The sequence below is a fragment of the Acomys minous genome, assembly GCF_964271855.1.
Source record: "Acomys minous genome assembly, chromosome: 16".
Classification (NCBI taxonomy): Eukaryota; Metazoa; Chordata; class Mammalia; order Rodentia; family Muridae; genus Acomys; species Acomys minous.
In genome coordinates this window covers 23,479,507-23,503,496 of record NC_140498.1, presented here as the reverse complement: position 1 = coordinate 23,503,496, position 23,990 = coordinate 23,479,507, and the positions used below count along the sequence as shown (strand labels likewise).

General features: G+C 41.7%; 1 protein-coding gene and 2 long non-coding RNA genes across 5 annotated transcripts in view; 2 read left to right on the top strand and 1 right to left on the bottom strand.

Moving 5' to 3' along the window:
- Positions 1–23,990, top strand: part of LOC311585807 — a 948,711-nt gene that overhangs the window by 190,838 nt on the left and 733,883 nt on the right. The window lies entirely within an intron of this gene.
- SGCD (sarcoglycan delta) overlaps positions 1–23,990 on the bottom strand; it is a 916,564-nt gene that overhangs the window by 283,253 nt on the left and 609,321 nt on the right. The window lies entirely within an intron of this gene.
- LOC311585808 lies at positions 8,498–14,976 on the top strand. The gene is made up of 2 exons (XR_014775356.1): positions 8,498–9,037; positions 14,264–14,976. It is a non-coding gene; the product is annotated as an uncharacterized lncRNA (long non-coding RNA).

Below are 23,990 nucleotides of genomic sequence, written 5' to 3'. Positions count from 1 at the left end.
AAAGGACAGGAGATGGCTCAGCAAGGAAAGGCACAAGCCTCAAGATCCCTGGGATCCATAAGATAAAGAGAAAGAACCAACGCCCGCAGGCTGTCCTCTGCCTCCACATCCACACCATGGCATGTGGCTCTTGCCCAACATAAATGTAATACACCATTTTTAAATGTCTTGAAATATGACAATGGGGACAGGTGATGTGTCCATTTGGTAGAATATTTGCTTAATATGCATAAGGTCCTGGATTCGATGATGCCTAGTTGTGCATAAATCTATATAACCCTCTGCTTGGGAGGTAGAGACAGAGGGATCACAAATACAAAGTCATCCTCAGCTACTGAGAGACTGGGAGATCCTCTCTAGAAAGAGGGAGTAACAAAGAAATAAAGGAAAGGAAAGAGGGAGAAAGAGGTAGGAAGGGGGAATAACAGAACAGAGCCTTTTCTGTGCAACAATATGTCATTGGATGATTACCCCCCCCCCACCTTTCTGAGCTCAAGGGGCCAAAATAAATCATTTTTAACATTGTTGCTATAATGTGCTGGTAACAAATGGGCTGATTTTGATTAATCATCTAATGCAACAGGTTCCTACTTGTCACACATTAGTTTACTTAACCTTCCTGTAATTCCATAAAGTATGTACTGTTCAGATCTTTACCTTGGCAGTGAAAAGCAAGCACAGAACAGCAAAACAACTTGTCAGGATGATAGGCCACAGACTTTGAAGACTGAGAGCATGAATGGAGTGTGGAACAGAGCTGGCATTTTATAGCATGGCACCTGGTGTTAGCCCTGCATGGTCGGGGATATTCCTGAGAGCCTCTTTTCCTTCTTTCTCTTTAGGGTTCATACTATGTGTCAGGAATGTGATTTTACCACCAGGACTGCAGCATTCCAAGGAAAAATAAAGTATGTGGGATGTACCTTCATACCCAGGTGCTGGGGACGTGAGGGACTTCAGTAAACCTCTTAGTATCTCATATATCTGGTGTTCTTGAGACTCTTGGTGAAATGGCACCTCATGTACTTTTGCTAAGACTAAACTCCTACTTGGAACTTAACAACCAGCTTAACCATCAGCTCATGCGTGAACACTGCAGAATTCCCCCAGAGTTCATGATTTGGATATTTCTTGCCCCTACTTTATACTCTGATTCTCTCTGTAACCTACAAAAGGAAATATGACCTGAGCTTGACATGGATGGTTCTGGACTGTGAAAGAGAGGTGACTGGGTATGGTTGGAACATGGCAATGTCTGAAGACATTTCTAGTTAGACAACTGTGCAAGGTGGCACACTACTGCCATGCAGAATGGCAGAGGCCAGCCTTGCTGATGGACTTCCTTACCAGGCCCACAATCTTCACCGCAACGGAGTCAGCTTCCATCAGAATGTCAATAGCAGTGTCTGCTAATGAGGTTACATACTATGGTGCTTCTGAACTGGGTGATTTGAGGACATATTAGACTTCCTTGAGAATGCTTGTCCAGCATCTAATTGCATTACATTACTTTCAGTGGCCTCTTGTTTCAAGCATAGAATTCCTGTAAAAGCTGCCAAGATGCCCACACCGTCAATTACATTTGATTGGATGGCGAAGACAAAAGAGAGGTTTCTGCAGATAGACACCTGTCTGAAAGCAGGCTTTCCTTTGAAGCATCAGAGTAGGGAAGCAAAGACAAAAGGAAAATAGTAGGTCATACTGCTGTGACAGAAAAAGACAGGTTAAACTTACATTTAGGAGTCAACTGGAGCATTGTTTTCAACATACTGTTTCTACCTTCCACAACTTGATTTTTTTTTAAACTTTGCCTCCTGTGAGCAGCAAATATTTCCTCCAAGTGAGCAGTTCTAAGCCCTCAAAAAGCAATTGGAATGGAGAAAAGAGGCTCGGTGATAAGATCAAGATATGAACTATCAACCCTGGCTGCTGGGTGATAAGTTTGGCTCCCTGACCTTCCTTGGAAACCGCATTAGTAAAGTGCTGAGGAAACAGTTTGAGCCGGTGGGTGGATGGTGTACATTTCCAAATGTACTCAGGGACTCTGGGACCCCGCACGATATGAGACTGCACTTATCTCTGTAATTTCCGGAGGGCACATGCTGTCATTTCATGGTGATCCTTAGTGCCGGGCCTGTTAAAGACTGGCTGATTGGGTATTAGGACTTATCCTGAAACCAGAGCTTAATCAGAAATCTTTCCAACAGGCCAGAAGGGTAAAAGGAGGAGGTCTCTCCCAGCCTTTGTAAGAAGCAGCTATGAGTTTTTGAAACTGGGCCTCTTCAGTTTCCAACAGAGACACACGTACTACTTACTAAAGGGCTCTCATTTACTTAAGGGCCATTTCATAGTTCAGATTCTACAGCTGCTGAGATGTGAGCTGTCTGCCCTTGCTGTCCTCTACTCTCCTCCTCTCAAGTTGTGCTCTTTGTGTTTCAGCTCTACTTGAGAGACTCTTGGGTCACCCTAAGGATGGTGCAGTGAGGATGCAGAGTCACAAGCGTGGCTGGATTCCTTCGTTGCAGGGGAACTTCTGTGGACCTAAGCTTGCCAAGGTGATTGGCTGTTGTGAAAAATGCTGTTGTGGCAGTAGATCAACAGAGGGCTCACCCAACCCTTTGGAGAGCCCAGCATCAAGAACAATACAACAAAATGAGAAAACGTGTTAATTTAATTACAACTTCTCGTACACTTCTAAATAGGATGTGTGTGTGTGTGGGGGGGTGCGTGCGCGTGTGTGTGTGTGTGTGTGTGTGTGTGTGTGTGGTGTATGTGTGTGTGTGTGTGTGTATGGTGTATGTGTGTGTGTGTGTGTGTGTGTATGGTGTGTGTGTGTGTGTGTATGGTGTGTGTGTGTGTGTGTGTGTGTGTAAGTGTCATGTTGTGTTGTGTGTATGAATACCCTTTATCTGAAATGGTTAAGTTCAGAATAATTTCAGATTTCTTTTTTGGGAGATAAATGTGTTTGTATATGAACTATGAGAAACATAGGGGTGGCATGCTCCAGTCTTACTATAGTGAAAGCACCTTTAAAATAATATTTTTCAATTATTTTTTTGCTAGCCAGGCCCACACCATTTTATAAAGCTTCCCCAGTTTCATTGAATGTGACAGGTCTTGTAACCATGGTGATTTGGTTCCTGGAAGTAAAGTTACATATTTCTCTAGATTCTTGATTGCCATGCTCTAGGGACCTCCAATAATGGACAGCCCCAGAAGGATGTTTACTGCCTGTTTGACATACTTTAGCTGACTATTCTCAGGTATCACTAGCAATGATCATATATGGGTGAAGAAGGCAACTTTTTCACTCTTTCCCCACTCCTGCCTCACTCCTGCCCAGTTCTTCTCTATTTCTGCCCTAATAAGTACTCAAACTTGCAAGTAGGACACACTGGTTCTTATGGTGAACTGCCACCACACCACCACCGCCTCTGCTGATGAAAACCTATACCATCTTAAGTCTGTCTTTCCTTCTTGCTGACCTGGAAGGTCACTGTAAGCTTGGGCAATCCTGATCTATGTGGTAAGTCCCAGGACAGGCAAGCACACACAGTAGATGTTATCTCAAAACCTCAGATATTAATATTAACAATAAGAACATTATTTTTTAAAATGTATGTGTATAATATATAAATATAATAGTATAAAATATATAATGCATAAAATAGTATATAATATGATAAATCTATATCTATGGCCACAAAGTACAATATTCTTAATCCGTAGTCTCCTAGTTGTGATCCTCTATGGGTCTTAAGGCATAGAGGACTCTATTATCTATACGGGACACATCAGTTGATCAGGGAAAGGATCTTTAAACAGCATGAGCATAGAAAAAGCAGTAATTGAGAGCCAGAAGTGAAAACAGAAGTGTTCAATTCAAGCATGACAAGAAGTGTTAGATTCTTTCACTTAAGCCTCAAAGGGTAGTTGGTTTGCTCAACATCTAAGACAGAACAATTATATTCACCAGTGTTTCCCCTTGTTAGAAGATAATTTCTAAAGGGAACAATGGAGCTTGAGTTTTGGTGGTTTCATTCATGCATCACCAAGGGTTTCCTTAGTACTGGGTACACAGTAGAGGCTCCATGAATATTAAGGTGTGAATTAAGAAGGCTCATAAAAATAACAATAGGGCTCTGGTTGGATAGAGAGACCAGTACCAATCTCAGAGGTGAAATTTACCCAATGCCATAGTGTTTACAAACATAGAGTCAGGATACAAATTACTGCTGTCCAGGAGTTGCTATTTTCCTTATATGGCCCAAAACTCTGCAAACCAACAGCTATGATGCTTCAACAAAATTCACTTAGTAGAACATTCTTGAACACATTGTGCAATTGAGGTTGCATTACTGTCCTCATAACAGTGTAACGAGCATGAGAGAAGCTAGGCCATTTCCACTCTACAACTTTGTGCACACTTTCTGTGTGTCTTTTCATAGCAGTTTCCTGTTATGAAGGATCCCATTGAGTGTGTGTGTGTGTGTGTGTGTGTGTATGCAGTTTTTTTCTCCCAGGCTCTGTTGAAGTAAGCATTTGATTTAGAAGAAATAACAAGTTTGAAAGAAAGACATCAGGAAACTTAAACATTACAGGTGCTTGTTGCCAGACATCTGATTGAGCTGAATTGAAAACACTGCTCTCAATCCTAAACCCACAAATGCCCGTTGTCTCCTATTCAATCACAACCACTTTAAAGTACAGAGCACCAAATAGATAGCTATTTCAGAACCATAGAGTCAGGCATGGTTGTTCATCTTGTCAGCACCACTGCTACAATGTAATTCTTGTGTGAGAATGGGGCACTGACTGCTAATCCGTAGTAACTGTAGCCTGAAGTTAATTGTCATGGCAATGATACAGCAATTGATCCTTTTAGGAAGCTGAGGCAGGAATATTACATGGGTCTTCAATGATAAAAAAAAATCTCAACAGGGTTATCCCAATGTGCTGAGAAAAAGCAAAGAAGTGTTTTTGATGAATAGAAATTTAGGATAGAATGTAGTTTCAGTTGGGCTGTATTTTTGTGCAAATTGCATAAAAATACCAGGTAAAGAAATTCATAGTCCTGTGAAATGCACACAAAATTAGTAAAAATTCCATCTGTCACGGAGAATTCATCCAATGTTCACTAAGCTCTAAACAGTGTAGCCTTAGGAAAGAGCCTCCCGGGACCAAGTTCACCAAGGATTTCTGCCCTGATTTGCATGTTTCTTCCATGCCTCTCCTTTGACACTGTGTCTATTGTATCTGTGGCTTGGTGCTTTTCTTCAGGGCAACATCATATAGAAGGTATGTTCTAGTTTGCCTCTCTGTTGCTGTGATAAAACATGGTGACCAAAAGCAGAAAAGTCAACATGGGACTTCCTTCTGAATGAGAGAAAAGAAGATGTTGTCAAATGTACCAGCGACAGACCAAAGCACTTCAGGAAATGCTTAAAGATGGAACTTAGTTTTGAAATAAACCTACCTTGGCACACATATCTTCAGTTACAGATAACTCTTAGTGGGAGGCTGTAGCAGGTACTCTTTTCTGGCTATATTTTGATTTGGGAATATCCTGTATGGAACTTCTTTCTGTTTGGCCATATGCCCTATTTCTACACAGAAACTCCAAAGATGGATTTCTTATTCCCTAGGGAAGATATGGGAGTCTAGTCTTCCTCTTCCTGTTTCCATTTCCTGCTAGAAAGGTCATAAATAAATGCATGATCTATGAGATCTATCAAGCAATCTGTTGAAAGTGTCCTTCCTTGTACTCTGGCATCCTGTGAGGGCCCTCGGAGACATAGAGTTGATTTGAATTCACTCCAGGAACATCTGGTAAGTGCTGTGCCTGCCAGCAGCAGTATGGCACCTTGCAAATGATGCTGATGCTTCTTATACTCTGTGGGTCCTGGAGTTTCTTAATAGCAGATCTAGGCACCAGTCTTTCCTTCCTCTGTGATTTATGGACTCAATTCATGATATTTAAATCACAAATATCCTGATAAGGGGATGAATTTCATGACATTGGAGCTTATTTCTATAAAAATGTTTATTTCAGTGCCTCTATCACTGGGTGGGGAGACAAAAACTCTAGGACCCCAACATAAGTGATTTTTTAAAAGAAGAACCTGTGCTTGACCTTAAAAAAATTTTTTTTCTTAGTACCACTTTGGTAAAAACAAGAGCTAGAAACTGGGTAGGTATCTTATGTCACAGAATCCCCAAAGTGAACAGCATTTCCTTGGCTATAAGTTGGAAACATGCTGGGTCCTGTCAGTAGCCTCACCCATACAAGAGACCATGATGTCTTTGATTGTGTCCCGGCCTGATGCCAAGGATGCTGGGATGTAGAGTCCTTATCTCATCTCCTCTGGAGGAGTCCCATATAGAAACAACACCCGAGGACTTGACAGAAACTAACACCTTGCAAAATACCTGACTGACTAACTGATCTCTCCCACTGTATACCCATTCAGAAAGCTCCAATGTGATCCTACTCTCAAGTGGACTCACTCTTGCTATACAGGATTTCTGCTTTCTTCCCTTTTTCTTAAATAATATATTTCTCTTTACAGCTCACCTTCTGTAATGCATTGGTTTCAATCTCCAAAATTGAGAGTCAGAAACCAAAATGCCAGTCAGTCCAGTGGCTTTGGTGGCTGCAGAATTTTGGAGTTCTAGTACCTCTAAGCAAAGCTCAGCAATAGCCAGAGACCCGTCGCTCTCACGGACAGTCCCAAAGTTTCTGTGTCTGTTCCTCCACCCGAGAAGGTGAGTATGACAGTTGGTCTGCGCTTCTGAGCTCTATGAGTTGATGGTCTCCTACAGTTGTCAGGGCTTCTTATGGTAGATAGAAGCTCCCTGACTCTTTGCTGAACTATTTTTTTACCCAGTGTGTACATCTTTAAGACTCGACTGTTTATGAACTAATCATGAGGCGTTTGTACCCTCCCATTGCACTTCGAATATCAGCTAGGCACAGGCAGGTCACTCCTGCTTCCGACTTCATCCACGCTGGAGAAAAGCCTCTAATTTCAGCAGCAACAGTCTTTGTACTTTCAAAGAGAATTATGGGTGGGGAAAAATATATATTTAGTTTACGCAGGCCCAATGCTTCACTGGGGTTTCTAGAAAGATTGCAACATTTTCCACTTTCAAGCAACTCGTATTCAACTCTTTCTACGGTTATGATAAATCCCCTAATAAACATCACCAAACATGCAATTTTTCCCCTTTTAGCCATTTTAGTGAACTGTCTGGGAAGGAAATATGAGGTTTCAGTATCTAAATTTACTTACTTATTCATCAACATTTCACAAAGTTTCCACTATAACTCAAGTTCTGTGCTTTGTGCTGGAATGAATCATGAAAGGACCGCACCATCCAGGGCTGTGCTTCTTGTCACTGCTCTTTTTTGTCTTGGGGAACCTCACAGGAGCATCATCTGAAAGATTGTCATAGCTTTGGGAAGGTCTTGAGGCCCATACTGTAAACTGCTTCCCACAATTTTGGATACCTTATGATGATCCCGTCTGCAATCCCAGACTGCACTTGTTTCAGGCCAACGCAGCCTTGCCAGGCAAGGCTTTGCCTCTCCTTTAAAAGTGTAAACAATTTAAATAGGTTGAAAAATGTTACCTGTGTGGGTTTGTCTTTGGTGTTATCTTTTTCTACATTATTAGTAAAATTCAGGAAAATCCCTAAATCAAATGCAGTTTCAATTTTATACCATGTTCTTAGATTTTCTTTGCAAGAAAAAAAGCACTTTGCAGTGGCAGGGAGTAGAAGGATGGGCCAGTAAGGACAATGCTATAAGCTGTCTTCTGAAGGAAAAGCTACTTCAGGGAGTGCTTGACACTTCACACACTCTGAATGCAGGGATGCTCAGCCGGTGCCTCATTGAAGAACTCCATCTCACTCCCCAGGGAAAATCCTCAATGTCTCTGCTTTTACTCTTGTTCCAGCCACCAAACATTTGTTTTCATTCTTATTTCACTGTCGCAGATAATATCCCAAGGGGGGGGGAAAAAAGCAGAAGCATACCTCTCTTGTCATCAGTAAACCACTGTGAACACTTGAAAATGCACAACATCATATAAAGGACTAATTACTACAGGGACATCTGACAGGGAAACTGAAATAGCAAATGACTTCCTTGAAGTTTACTTACTATATTTAATTTTGTGACAGTTTGTGACTTTTGATGTTGTCCGTGGTGGTTTGGTTTGTTCAACACAGGGCTTCTCTGTGTAGCCCTGGCTGTCCTCTCTCTCTCCACTGCCCTGGCTGTCCACTCACTCTATAGACCGGGCTGGCCTCAAACTCAGAAATTCACCTGCCTCTACCTCCTGAGTGCCGGGATTAAAACCTGTGCACCACCACCACCACCACCGCTGACAGTTTGTAGCTTCTATGCATGGTATGGAGTTCATATTCCTCTTCCCAATTATCTCCTCTTATTCTTCTTTCCATCCCTCCCTCCCTCCCTCCCTCTTTCCCCACCTCTCTCACTCTCTCTTGCTCTCTCACTCTTGTGTATATGTGTATACATGGAAGTCTTCGCTTAATACTCGTGAGCTATTTTCAAGGGAATGACTTGACTGTTGTCTTTATCCCTTGGCCTGCCATAACAAAATGCCACCGTCTGCGGAGCTGAAACAGCAGGCGTGATTTCTCCCTCTCTGTAGTCTGGAAGTCCAAGGTCAAAGTCTGGCAGGGTTCAGTTTCAGATGCGGGCTCAGATGAAGCTGCCTTTTCCCTGTGTCGTTGTGTGACAGAGAGAAAGAGCTCTAAGGTTTCTCCCTCTCCTTACAAGGCAAAAGCGAGAGCCCTGCTGGAAGCAAGCTGGAGATGAACTGCTTTCTTCCTTCAGTCGTGCTTAGGAACACCCTCTGCTAGACTGGAACCTGAAGCAGCCTTAGGATGCAGGGCCGAACTGGGCAAGAGTTCTGACTATGGAAACCCAAGGCTGTGGAGACATCAGCCTATTTAAGGTTTTGCACTCCTCGAGGCTCTGCAGTAAGGATCCACATACAATAAAATGGTAGGATAACTAAAGTATAACTAAATCCTTTTACTGTTTATCTAGATACCCCTCGAGACAAAAACCCTACCCCCAACGGGTGCTATTTACACTCTGCTCTTGTATAAATATAATTATGTGGGGCTGCGGCTATAGCTCAGGGGGTACAGCAAACCTAGAAGGTCTGGCTTTCCCAAAATTCTCCACAGAAACTTGTTAGTTTGATTCTGTGCTTGTGTGCTGCCTCCTAAGCATGAAATCGCAGCAACTGCCCCAGGACACAGTCCAAACAAAGACAACAATGATTCGCTCAGACCACAATGGGCACAAAGTCTGATTCTCCATTAAGACTTGTCTGGTTGTGGTGTTCACGAGCCAGTCATGAGCTTGTTATGGCCCAGCAGATGCTGGCAATGTCACTCTCCTACTTTATCCTTCAAGCATCATGGAGACTAAACAATTTGGCACACATCTTTCAATATGTTTAATCACTAAGTGATCAATTATTTCACACCATTTATTTATTTATTGATTTATTTACTTACTTACTTATACCATTTATAACAGGTTCTACAGACTCCATTCTGAAAGCCTGTGACCTGTTTCTCAGAAAGTTTCTCCTCTGAGCATCCCTGTAGTGCATCCATAGTCAGTCCTTACCTATTGTCTCTACCTGGTCTCATATTATACCAGAAGAGATGAGAGACAACAGAGACCATACGGCCTGCTAAGCTCAAAACACTGACTGCCTGGCCCTTGACAGGAGACGAGTGCCAGCCTCTCCTCCATAGCCTTTACCTACTGTCAGTGTTAGGTCAAGGAAGTCCACGTAGGATCATTTATCTGTCCCTATCTTACTCTGATCAAAAGAATCATATTACTATATTTTACAGAAAATGTGTAACCTAACTCAAACCCTATCAATGAGAACTTCAAATTATTTTTCTAGGTTAAACTTATAAATTTCAATAAACAGGGGAATTAAGAGGCCTTTAAATGTAGAGCTTAACAGAGATGTACAAAAAAGTAAGAATAAAGTGCTGGATATTACTTGACATATTTTTTAAAAAGAGATTCCCAAGGTACCACATATACTTTGAAGAAATGAGTTGCAAAGCTCAAAATTCAGCCTATTTGAAAGCTTCAAAACCTTCCATTAACCTAAGTTTGAATGAATTGGTTTTCTGGGCACACAGCGCCATTGGGAAGAAAGCAATCTGTGGGATGCCATCTCTAAAGCCTGGGCATTAATTTAACAGTGGAGTGCTTTGGAAAGGCTCTTGTTTCTCTTACAAAGGACGCCTTTCCTCAGTGGTCCAGGTTCTGTCCAGTGAGGAGGCTATGCTATTAGAAACCCATTTTGCATGAGTGCTCAGGTCAGGAAAGACAGGGTTTGCTGTATGTGGTGAGAAAGCTCAGTGGTGAGTGAGGTTAAGGCTAGTGATGTACCGGAGCAGCTGGTATAAGAAGTTTAAGGATTCAGATGAAATTGGGATGTCTTTGCACGCCTATTTCGTAGGGTATGCCATTTACTTTCTAGTTTGAAATGTGAGATGACGTCATAGTCTGAAGTAACATGTAAGGCTTAATCTCTTCTAGATTCTGTGGCCTATTTAATAGCCACATTCAAGTGTCGAGGACATTCCCGGGTCTTAGCTTCCACCCATCCCTCCCTGAGGGGCCTTCCTGCCACCTCTGATGCAGACAGACCACCTCACCCTTGATCTCCATCTCAAGCCTTGGTGTTTAAATTCTGATTACAGTATTTATTTTCATCCATGTCTTTATCCATTTAACTCACTGAGGTATAAGTGCAAGGACAAGAATAAAACCTGCCTGTGTCACTCTGGTACTCACCATGATGGGTACCACCTGGCATACAGCAGGTAATTAACAAACACTTGCCATTTAAAGGATTAATAGCTGAATGATTTCTCTGTATGGACCACCGAGTTGATGGACTCTCTGCATTTGAATACTGGAACCGTTATAACAAGAGAGCCTGTGGTCAAAGCTGCTTGGATTCTCTGGATTCCTCTTTGCTCATTAGTAAAAGGCAAACAAATAAAAGCCAATTCATGGAATTCCTTAGGGTTCGAATTAATTTGGTCTTGAGACATAAAATTATCTGCCCTTACTGACCATTTATATGATTATTTATTTGCCAGTTTGTCACCATGGACAGAAAAAGACTCACTTGGTTATTCGCATTCACAAGACAAGGAACAGCAATTTTTAAAGCACTTTTTATGCAGGGGCTAATTTTGGAAGTTTCAGCAGCTAAAGGCCATTCTAATTATTCTCAGCAGAAATAATGATATTAAAGGCCACAGTGCTGGTGGCTCTCACCCAGGTAGCAGGAGGCCAAGAGAGGTACTACCCTATTACACTCAGTCTAACTATTACTAATTTAGCTTTTCTAAGTGTGTGAATCTGTGTGTGTGTGCATGTATGCATGTGTGTGTGTGTGTGTGTATGTAATGTGCACACGCACATGTGTGAGCACTGTTGTAGACTGAACACAGGGTTTTACCCATGGTAAGTGAATGCTCTATCACTGAACTAAATGCACCAGCTCCTAACAGATAAACATCAAATACAAAGGTGGTACAAACATTTTTATCAAGGTCCATTCTTGAATGCACAACTAAAAACTATTAGCCGGCTTCCTGCGCATCTTATTAAATTTTCCTCTTTAGGGAACATAAAAATTGCTTAGCTCATGATAACTCAAGGTAAAGGGAGAAAGATAATTTTCAGACTTTTCTTTCTGGCTGTCAAGTAGGAGATAAAAACAGGCCTAACTCACACAGATATTTTATCATGTTTTCTTCCTGTTTTGGAAGCATAGCAGACTACTTCAATTTTTAAACATAACTTCTCCATGGGACTGGATACAGGTAAGAAATTATTTGCAAAGTTTTGGGTATACTTAAAAAATGATTTCTGCAGCACTTTTGGGTGCATGCTTGGAGATATTCAGACACATTCTTGGAGGGAAGAATAAAAACATTACGTGGCACTATAAGACAATAGCCATTGTCAGGAGAGCCATGTGGATCAGCTCTAGTCTTAACTATAGCACTGATGAAGCAGGTATTGCTGTTTCTACTTGATGCAATGGCCAACAAAGGTTCTAAAAAGTTAACTGACGTGCCAAAGGGCTCAAACTATATGCCAGGTTGAACTTAGATCTGAGCCCAGGCATGCCTGCTTTCCAAACACCTTGTACTTTCTCATGTACAGAGCTGCCCCTGCCTGGTTTCCATGTTCCTTGGGGCACAATATCCCTCAAAAAGGGTTTGAAAACTCCAGTTTGTTTTCAAATCCCTACACTCCATCGAAGCCCTATTTTCACTTACCACAAACAGGAAACACTTCAATTTTTACAAAGCAGGTGGAAAGGGATTGAGTCATGAGCTAATTTCTGCCAAGCATATGGAACCCTGTGGAGAAGACCTATTCTGCAGAGTAGACAAAAAATAAATAGTGTGACTTAATGATCAGATGGTCTGCAAGCTGTAGACTTTGTGAGAATTAACTTAGAACTGCACCAATAGGAAATGGAAAAGATACGCAGGAGTGGGCACAAGAATGAGAGAGAAAATAGAGGGAAGGAGAAACAGCAAATTGTATTTGAAAATCCCATAATGAAGACCAATCCTTCATATGCTAATTTAAAAATAAGTTAATTACTTTTAAAGGCCAGGAGATCCTGGTGTGCAAAGCCCTTGTCCAACTAGCCTCAGGATGGAGTTATCATTCTTAGCATTATATAAATGTTAGGTGGATTGGTGGCTTTTCTGAAACCATAGTCCTCGATATGTTTAGATAGGACATCCACAAAACAAGTTGGGTAGCTATACTAGGCAAATAAGTGGGTTTTGACTTCAGTTGAGAGACTCTGTCTCAATGCATAAAATAGAGAGTAACAGAAGACTCCTGACATCAGTACATGGACTTTTCACTCACATGAACATATATAAACATGTACACAAACCCATGTACAACCACATGACAACACACACACACACACAAAAAAAACTCCACTAAGAAATAACAGCAACAAAAGTCTATTAACTTTTATACTTGGCCAATATGTATCTTGGTATTGTAGGGGAAGCAGGACAGCAAAAGTCACCAAGGAGGAAATTAACGTGGAAGAAGCGATCTTAAAATTACACCAATGAGAAAATCAGTGTTCACAATGATGTGTTTACAAATTCAATGTAGAAGGACTTCTTCCTGCAAAAAAGTATAGTAAAGTACAGATTCAAAAGTATCTTAAGCATATCACCATGTTTTTACTGTATGAAGGAGAAGTTGATCTGGTCCTGGGAGAACACAAGATGAAGAAATGGTAAATAAAGAGGAAAATGAAGCTGGGATTCTAGGAAAGATTGATGGAGGAAATAATAGTACTTCCTTGAGATCACTTTCCTCAGGTATACAGCCCTCAGAGGGGCCTCCTAGGAAGTAAGGTAGTAATGGAAGCTTCTAGAAAAGACTGAGGCACAACTGTGGATGAACTTGGCTGTCCAGCAAAGCTTTTAGTAATGTAAAAACAGGACATGGTGGTTGGCACCCTTAATCCCAGAACTCGGGGAGGCAGAAACAGGTCGATCTCTGTGAGTTGAAGGCCAGCCTGGTCTACAAAGCAAGTCCAGAACAGCTTAGGCTACACAGAGAAACCTTGCTTCAAACAAAACAAAACAAAAACAAAAATGTCTTTCCAAGCTAAAACTATTTTCTCAATTCTTCACTCAGTGAGACTTTTATATCAGACCCAATGCTAGGCATCAGTATTTTTAATTCCTATACCAGTCCTGCATAATAGCTATAACTATTTTGATTTTTCCAGACAGGGTAACTAAATCTCACAGACAGAGGTTTAGAAGCTAGGTCAAAATTATTCAACTCCTGGTAGTAGAATTTATTTCAAGGTCTAACAATCTGGAACCCTTATTCCTGGAAGGACTCCTGTATGACACTTCCTATGTCTTTACCACAGTGAAATGGTAATTCTGCCCTAACATTTTACAGGAATAAGGAATGGAGAATGGGGGAGAGTGGAAGAGAGCTTAAAGATAGGGTTAAAGTGGGAATGATGCTTCTTGTGGCAATAAAAACAATCTACTGGGCGTGTTTCAGTGGTGTAAGTCTGATAATAGCTAACATGTGTCAACTGCTCAGTGTACAAATGTGTCTGTTACTTTGTTTACTATTTTCAATAACTCTTTGATATAGAATGGTGGTGGAGAAGATGATGATGATTATGATGATGACGACGATGATGACATGATGATGATGATGAAGATGATGAAGATGATAGTGGTGGTTCTGGTGATCATGATGATGTCAATGATTATTCCTATTACTGATAAGGAAACCCAAGATCTAAATTATTCCTGAGCTGGGTATGGATGCAACACAGTGAATGTGTATAAGGCAAGAGAAGAAAAGAATAAAAGGAATGGAAAAGATCAGCCTGCCAATAAGGACCCAGGAGGACCTGGTAATGTGTGGAATCAACAAATGAAAGCAAAGAATGGCTCAGAGTTCATGACAGTCAGAAGCATGGGAATCCCAAAGCAATGTGTTATCTTGCATGAAAATTAGGAGAAGGCCCCCATTTGTATAGAATAATGAGAAATATGTTCACAGTTGATTCAGAACCGAGGGACCCCACAGTATAAAATACAACAGGAAGAACAAGGGCATCATCAACCAAGAGCAGCATTTGACCTCTTCTGGCTCTCTGGAGAAATATGTACAAAGTCAGGAGGGTTTGTCTCAGGCTAAGGGATGGAGGGAAGGAGCATCCTGTTTATGACTGTAAAGCCACTGCTTCTGTCATGAAGCCAGATAAGGTAGAGGGGGTACATGGGACTTAAGGGTGTACCCTAACAGTCAAAGGCAAGTTTGTTTCTTTGTAAAGGATAAAGGAGATCTGACTTGTTCCCGAGGTTGTTATTGGGTTTTTTGTTTGTTTGTTTGTTTGTTTGTTTTTGTTTTTAATGTCGAGGTCTCTTCTCCCACAGCCAATAGATTTTAAGCCCCATTTCCTGGGAGGAGAAACTGTCTAAGCAAGAAGCTTAGACATAGCAGTCATTATCTCTGTTATGGAAAAACAGACTTAAACAATCCCAACAGCTTAGCTAGACTCACTCTTTGCCAGTAAATAGTGAATCTGGCCCTAAGTTCTCCCTCTATAGGCTCAACTTCCTCTCTAGATACACGGGACTGTGGCGGGAAGAAGGTAATCTCTTCTTTGGGATGGAGAATGTTAACCTGACATAAAAGATTTAAAGGAAGGGACTCTGTTCTAACTCATGGTTTCAAAGGCTGTGGTCCATACGAGGCTTGCAACACTGCAGACAGCATAGAGTGGGTAGAGGAGCATGGCTGCTCACTCCAGAGCAGCCAACAAGCAGACAGAGGAAGTGGCCATACCTGAGGTACAATCCACATGTCCTCGCCCCGATACACACATCACCAATGACCTACTTCCTGTGCGGAACCACATACTGAAGTCTCCGTCACCTCTCCAATAAGCATTACCATCTGGACACACACTATATACTTAACCCATAGTAGGAAAGGAGCGACCAACTAACACATGCTTAAGGGATGGGAAAAGGCGGGGAAAACAGGAGAAGCTGAGAAATGAGGCTGGCACAACATATCAACCCAGCATGGATCTCTACACAGAAAACTGAGGAGGGAACTTGGATTTGTGTGTGTGTGTGTGTGTGTGTGTGTGTGTGTGTGTGTGTGTGTGTGTGTGTGTTTTGCTCCAGCTGTGATGTTTCTGTGTTCTAAGCCACAGAATGGAGAATGGACACATTGTATTGCCCCTACTGGGTGTCATTGTATTCCTTGTCAAACGCACTCATGGTGGGAGGCAGAAAGAGAAGAGATGAGAGAATGGTGGCTTTTTAATTTCATCAAGCTGTGATGTGATTTTGGAATCTCAAGGTCTATATTTGACAATAATACTAGAATAGGCATATAGATGTCACTCAGCCCTGTGCTGCATGATGACACCATCTTTGAGATAGATACTTGTGTTTCTGAAACTCAGTTCCAAATGCCATGCTGTTACCTTCTGCCTCAAACGGTCTGTCATGTACTCCTTCACATCTGTTATGGGTCATTATAAGGTGGAATATTTGTAAATATTAGCTTCAAAACAACAGTCCTTACAGCCTTCCTTTGGACACTGTAAAGGGCCACAAAACAAGGCTTGCCGATATGTATTAAATACACAGGATGAACATCAGTGCTCAGTAAAGACCACAGCCCTGGGGACTCAGTGATAAATGCCCTTGCTATGTATGGGAGTTCAGATCACCAGCACCCATATGAAAATCTAGATGTGGTACACAGCTATAAACTCAGCACTGGAGTACAGAAATAAGAGGGTCCCTGGAATTTGGAGACAGACTGTCTAGCTGAAATGGAGAAGTTTAGGTTCAGTGAAAGACCATGTCCCTGTCTCAAGAAATAATGTGGAGAAACAACTGATAAAGACATACACCAGACTCTTGTCTCTAGACATATCCACAAGGGCAAGTGCACCTGCACATACTCACATATACTATGGACACATGCATATATGCCATTTACAAATACACACACACACACACACACACACACACACACACACGTTATCTGTAGAAATTATTGCAGTAAAAAAATCATAGCTATGGTCATGACTGAATATGTTTTGAGTTGTATTTCATTCCCACTGTGAGTTACTGAAAAGGATGGATCAGATATACACCTTAGGGCCTTTAGGGTGATTAGGATTGAGGAAGGCTATGGGGTGGAGCCTCCATATCTGACTCCTGGTGGATTTATAGGAAGAGGAACAGAAACCAGAAGAGTCGCACCACATCATGTCTACCACCATGTAACAAGTCTCATGCGGTCCAGGTTTCTACCAGCAAGATGAAAATATCTATTATGCAAAACCGGGTTTTACATAGTTAAGAGGATCTGACCTACTCCTGCCTTCTTAGATGAAAAGCCAGCTGAGGTGGGACCTGGGATGACAGCTGCTCAGCAGGCTCTGGGAGAGGGAAGTGATTTGAATGTAAAGAGAGAGAAAGGGGGGAGGGGAGGACAAAAGGCTCTGCAAGTCCTAGTGGAAAGCAGCAAGCAGTGCAGGGAGTCCCTGCAGTGATTCAGCTATACAGGCGACTTAGTAAGGAAGACTTGGCTCATGAAAATGTCAAGGTCTTTGGTGTGGGAGGCAAGGGAAAAGCCCTTCCTCTGGCACCATACCAAACCTTCTGGAAAATACATGCTTCTCAATAATGCTTTCTGTGGGACGGCAGTTTCCTTGACAAACACTAAGACTCCCTGGGTTCGGCACCAATGACAGTATGGACAAACAGCCTGCCTCTGGAAGTAAGGCTACCCCAATGCACTTCCACAGCGGCCAGCTGACATTCTCCAGAGGCAACATTCTTCATATTATTTGACCTCAATTCTCACAATTCTAGGGAGAGGTAAGAGATGTCAGAGAACATCTACCTCCCTTAGCGACTTTTAGCTTCTCCCGGAAAACTCATCTCCTGAGACCAGACATTTAACTGTAAAAAGCTGCAGGTAAACGGCAAGCCCTAGGATCAGTTCCTAAAAGTCACGAGGAGCGCATGCGAAAAGCAAAGTGTTCCTGCCACCACCGGGGCTGAGGTCTCAGATTCTGACACAAAGACACAGGAAGAAAGAAGCTCAAGTCCTTTGCAGCTGAGTGAAGACCACACAGAAGGACTCTGCTTGCCCTCATGGATTACTGATCTCACAGTGAGGCAGGAAGTAGGGAAGAATGTGAAGGTTAAATGACCCGCCCAGGGCTACAACGCAAGAGCGAGTAAGGCTAAGATTAAAACTCTCGAGTGGAAAAAAAAAACTCTCCAGTGACTTACTCCTAGGACTTTGTTGAAACTCAGCAGAGCTCAAGTTCTCTTAAATTACAAGCTTGTTCTTTGGAGTATGACAAGAGGATTATGGGTAATTTGACAAAGGGGGATTCAGAGACACGCATTACGGGTCATCTTGACCTGGAGTTTGCGGTCTCTTGTGCAGCTGGACTCTGGATGGTGAATTGGGATTCTCTGCTGCCCTCATTGTAAATGGAGACAGGAGGATGGAGAAGGGGAAAAGGAGGGGTGGAGGAGGCTGTGGGTTTGCAGTCCGGAGCTTTAGTGTGACTCCTAGGTAGCCAAACTGAAGGTTTCTGAAATAGTTATTATTATAAGTACACATAAAATCCTGACAGGAATGACACATCTGCTACCTTCCCCCAAATTAAAGGCTACAGAATAATGAAATTTCCATGGAGAAAATAACATGGGTCTTCACTTACTTGTAGGTTTAGCATGTGATCCAGCAATTCCACCTCGAGGGGCTATGCCAAGCATACTGGGGAGCAGGGACTCGGGCAGTTAGCTGAAACACCTGGGTGCATCTGCCAGGTGCTGATGCCTGAGACAGATGGGGTTTGTGCATGTGATGGGGTAGAAGCAAAAGGGTTTGAATCCTCACACATGCCTTAAGAGCTGTGAATGGAAATTCCTGAAAAGACTGTGTTTGGCTGTGAGCAGTCTACAGGAACTGTGGACAAATTGGAATGTCAGTACTGTGGAGAGATTGGAATTTTGTAGGTTCAGATGATATTACTTCATCGTAGGCTACTTTCAGCCTTCTAGGACAACCATTTCTTGCCCCTCTCTGTGTCTGAACTAACACTTTGTCTTAAAATAAAAACCCCTTAGAGGCTATTAACACAACAGAACACTGGCTTCCACCAGTCCAAGAGCTAAGAACGTCATCAGATAACATCTTAGGTTTATAGAATAGCTCCCCCAGCCTCATACCCGCCTCTCCTGTGTGCCCAGCAATGTATTCTATACTTGCCTTGAGCTATAACTTTCTTTGTTCCATAAAACTATAAAAACCCTGAGAAAATGCTTCCATATTAGAATGTGAATTCGGGGTAACCAATATTTGTGTTCCTATTGCGAGAGCCAAAGTTATGTTTTAAGTTTTAACTACTGTGCTTAAGAGGTCCATGAAACAAAAATGTCTATAAACTGCATACTTCCTGAAATGCTGGAGGCTATGTTTATGGGAGATAACAAGCCACAAATGTTTTTACTCCCCCAAACAAGTTGGTTTGACTCAACTGCAATAGATGCACTTATCGCATGTGGGCAACAGGTATGTGGGCATGAAATATGTCAGGATGTATGCTTGCCCTTGATTGGACCTGATGGGAAATACAGTGGCTTTACGAGCTTGTCTCTTTAAGTCTCTGCAAAATGTGACTCACTGCCACTTTCTGGGAGTCTAGCATTGGACCTGGCCAGAGTCCATCATCCTGGCCAGCGTTTAATTAAGGCTTGCTTCAAATTTGGCTCAAAATTGTTGTAGTGGTCTCACTGGTCTCCTAGTGGGATTGGCACTAGGCCATGGGCAGGGTGAGCTATCTCTTATTCCTTTTAAGATGAGATATGTGGTTTTTATGTCAACAGAGTACACTCTGACAATGTTGTTTAATTTAAATAAGCTAGACACAAGAGGGAGACACAGTATAATTCTGTGCATATAGAATGTATCCAATGAAGTCAAACTCATACAAACAGAAAGAATGGAGAGTTGTCTGGGACTGCAGATGGGAGTGCTGAGTGCTCACTAAAATGGTACAGCATTTTAGAAGGAGATAGGAAGTAGTAATATGTATACACTTAATGATATTCTGGAAAACACAACAGTGAATTTTACGTTATACATTATTTTCTCAAAAAAAATTTAAATGGATCCATGAAGACAGATGTCACAGTTTGCTAATGACCTCTCTGGTATCTGGCATGTTTCTGACACATAAGAAGTTCTCAATACATGTATAAGTAACAAAATTAACTCTGGTCCAATCTTGTGGCATCTATTACTCCTGGCTTTCTTTGTAACAAGGTCCTGTGTTTTGAAACATCATTTCATGTCTCTTGGTTGTACTTGTAGACTGTCCTCTGGGTGAGCCTGCCCTAAGCTACAGAGGCTCTACATAGCTCTCAACCCTATCAAACAATAACAGATCAAGAGCAGGCACTATACACTCAGTGAATATTGAGTGAACACATAGCTTGGCTAGATTAACCACTTATGTCAACACTGCACAAGACAGCTTTGTTCTTTGAAATTATCCATGGTCCTTTAAGACATGCATGTTTCAAATTCTGCCTGGTCATCTGCATCAACTTGGGACTTTGTTAAAAGTACAGATGCTCTGACATTACTTCTTCATAGCTGGCTCAGCTTGGTAGGTCTGTGAGGCATCCTGAGACTCTGAGTGGTGGTTTATTTGCTTAAGCAACTATGCAAATAAGATTGGAAACTTGAATTACCTCACATGTATATCCTGTTTCAAATTAGCTCATAAGACATACGAGCTCAAGAAATATTTCCTATATATTTGGGCCCTCACCTATAGTGTCTAGGAGATTAATAATTGTTGAGCTAAGTCATCAGTTTTCCCATAAGCATAATACCTCATCCAGTCCTGAATGGCCATATGGCAATTCATGCTATGCCAACATCACAAATTTAGAGACCCAAGTGCAGCTATTCATACTTAGGCAAGATTAGCAGGAGTTGATTATTCTTTTAGGCCCACATCTGTTCTTTCAAATACTTGGGAGTTAGGAGAGTTATGAATAACACATTTTAATTCACAGGAAAGTCCAAGAGGCAAAAAGAAGCCTGCTGTCAGGGCCAAGCAATGTGTGTTTAAACAGGCACAGCTGTCGATACAGCACATAGGAGGTGCTCTAAGTAGGAGTAATGTTACTGATCTGTGCTATAAACAGTTCTTTCCCAAGCAGTACAAGGTTGACATTAAATCAACATTAGGACAAGGGGAGTGGTTAAATTTTTTGATACCCCCAGTTCTGCCCTTATTATTATGGAATGAAGTTTACATTCTGTCAACATCATCACATTACTTATGCTCCCAGAGGTCCAGATGTCCCCTTTTAAACGAAGATGCACTAGTTTATCATTCACTGGCACATGAATATAAAGTAGGTCAGCGTCTTCAAGTTCACAGGACCCTAAGTTTAAGACGCCCTTCTTCAGTGGAACATACTTGGGAAGTGGTAGAAAGTGCATTTCTTTTTTTCCGAGAGACAAAAATATACCTCCATAGTAGGTTGAGAAGTATGGTAGCTAGACTAGGAATACCAGAATTACTACAGAATTTGCTAAAGGTGAGAACTTTCAGGCAGCCTCCTCAATCATTAGTTCTCAGGAGTGGAGTCTCGAGAGCTGTTGTTATTGAGAAAGGGATCTTACTATGTAGTTCAGGCTGGCCTGGAACTTACTATGTAGCCCTGGATGTCCTTATACTTCTGCGTCCACCCCCTGAGTGTTGAAATTGCAGGTATGAGCTGCAACACCCAGCTTGCAATGTATTTTTTTTTAAAATAACACTTAACATAAACCTCACAGCTACCACAGTTTGAGAAGATGTTACCTTGCTCATGATGCAATGGGACCCAAGAGGAGGGTCTTCAAAAATATGCATATTTACACAACCCTTACACAAACACATTTGTAGTGGAGGTTACGGTTTCTTCAAAGAATCAGTTCTGTTATTAAACAGGTTTTTCCTTTAATCCCAAGTATGGGATATGGAGTTGCTTTTAGTTTGTCCATCATGGATAATTGCCTTGTTCATGGCATGGTTTATGCCAACTGGTAACAGCTTCACGCAGCATGGAGAGGGATGTGGTCTTTGTCAGCTGCAGTTAGTGGGATTCTGAGGACGCAGGGTGAGTAGAGAGAGGGGAAAAGGCTTGGAGGAGGAAGAAGGCTTCTTATTTGTCATGCTGAATTTGCTGTTTGCTGTTGCTGCACTTCTAGATAGCCTGATAACTGAAATTGGTATTTTCCCAAAGAACTTGATGACCTTAACCAGCCAGAATTAAGTTTAAAGAAGTCTATGGACTCCGTCCCTGCTAACGTTCTTTCTCTCCTATCTAGGGTCAGGGAGTTGGAAGGGAGGGATTAGCATTAAGGAACACTAAATAAAATAGGATTTAAAAAACCAGGGGCAGGCTGGAGAGATGGCCCAGCAGTTAAGAGCACTGTCTGCTCTTCCAGAGGTCATGAGTTCAAGCCCCAGCAACCATGTAATGGCTCAAAACCATCTGTAATGAGATATGTGGCCCTCTTCTGGTGTGCAGGCATACATGTAATGTAAGCTGAGCACTGCATATGTAATAAATAAATATGTAAATCTTACAAAAAACTAGGGCCTATACAATTAGGCCCCTATATCTCTGTTCATATAGCATCTATTAGATTCTATACATAGTATAGTTAAACATCAGGAATCTCTCTCTTTCTCTCTCCGTCTCTGTCTGTCTGTCTGTCTGTCTGTCTGTCTGTCTCTCTCTCTCTCTCTCTCTCTCTCTCTCTCTCTCTCTCTCTCTCTCACACACACACACACACACACACACACACACACACACACACAAACACACACAGAGATAGAATGACTGTCAGCATATAGTGACAGGAATTAATTTTTGTTGCATTGTATTACATTTTATATCCCTGGAATGTGGTGGTACATTTGACAGACATAATCTCTTCCTCCCCACAACATACTGTCTATGGAAAAAGATATATAAACAGCAAACGTGTAGAGAACATGATGTGTGACGTTCATGTAGCGTAGCAGGAAGTGAGAGCACATTAAGAGAGACAATGGATAACTCAACATTGTTTGGGCCATTAGTTTGCTTTGCAAGTCATTCTCATCCTTCTCTTGTCTTCAGTGCCTTGGCCAATGGGATATAAGTATCTGCTTCTGGCAGTTATTAGATGATTCACCGAGGCAGGCTTTCAAGAAAACAGTATATGAAGGCTCTAGGAAGGTAACAGCAAAGCTAGCTGGTTAAGTTCAGCACATACTTCTGCAAGCCTACTTTCTTTTGGGTCTCTCCTCATCCTCTGAACTTCCCAAGTCAGGCCCTGGTTCAGTGACCGAGCTGTAGGAATCAATCTGGTATTTAGAGAACAGGTAAAGGAGATTACTGTTGCTTCTTCAGAAACGAACCCAGATTTGTATCTAGAAAAATGTTACCACCTGTCCTACTGCATTGAGATTATTGAGGTCATGAAATCAGCCTATCATCTTTGCTGATGTAGCACTGTAGCAGTGTTGGATATATGACAGGCATTCAGGTAATTGACATTGATGTCAAACTTTTGGGCATGTGAAGAAATTTTTAGATTGGGTTTATTGAAGTAGAAAGATGAACCCTAAGTATGAGTAGCATTAGTCAGTGGACTTGGGTCCTCAGCTAAATATAATTGACTAAACAAGTTGAGCACTAGCATTCATCTCTCCCCGCTTCCTGACTACAGATGCAATGTGATCAGTTGCCTTATGATCCTGCCTGATGACTGAAGCTTCACATTCTGAACCAAAATAGACTCTCCTTTAGTAGGTTTTTTTTCTTTTTTCATGAAAGTTTGCCATAGTAGCCAATGATAAAATTTAATGATACAGTTTTTTAGAGATTAACAAAATCTCTCATCAATCCTGTCCAACTTTTGTATATGAAGGTGGAGACCAACTGTGAAAGTTAACAAAAAATTTAATTATATAAAAGCACCAATATAATATATCAGAGCTATCTAGAAGGACTTTGGACAATAAAGAGAACGTTTCAAGTTTGTGTTCTTCAATTTAGTAGCCTCTAGCCAGAGCAGCTCCCCAAATATTGAAATAGGGCCATGAAAGATAAGAAGTTGTAATGGTTTTAAAGGGCTGAAATTTAAAATCTCTAAGTGGCTAGTGGCTACCATGTTGGGTAATATACTAAGACCTCTAGACTCAGAGTAATAGGGACTCTGATTCCCTCAATATACAATCTCTGAGTTCACCTTGAAAGTT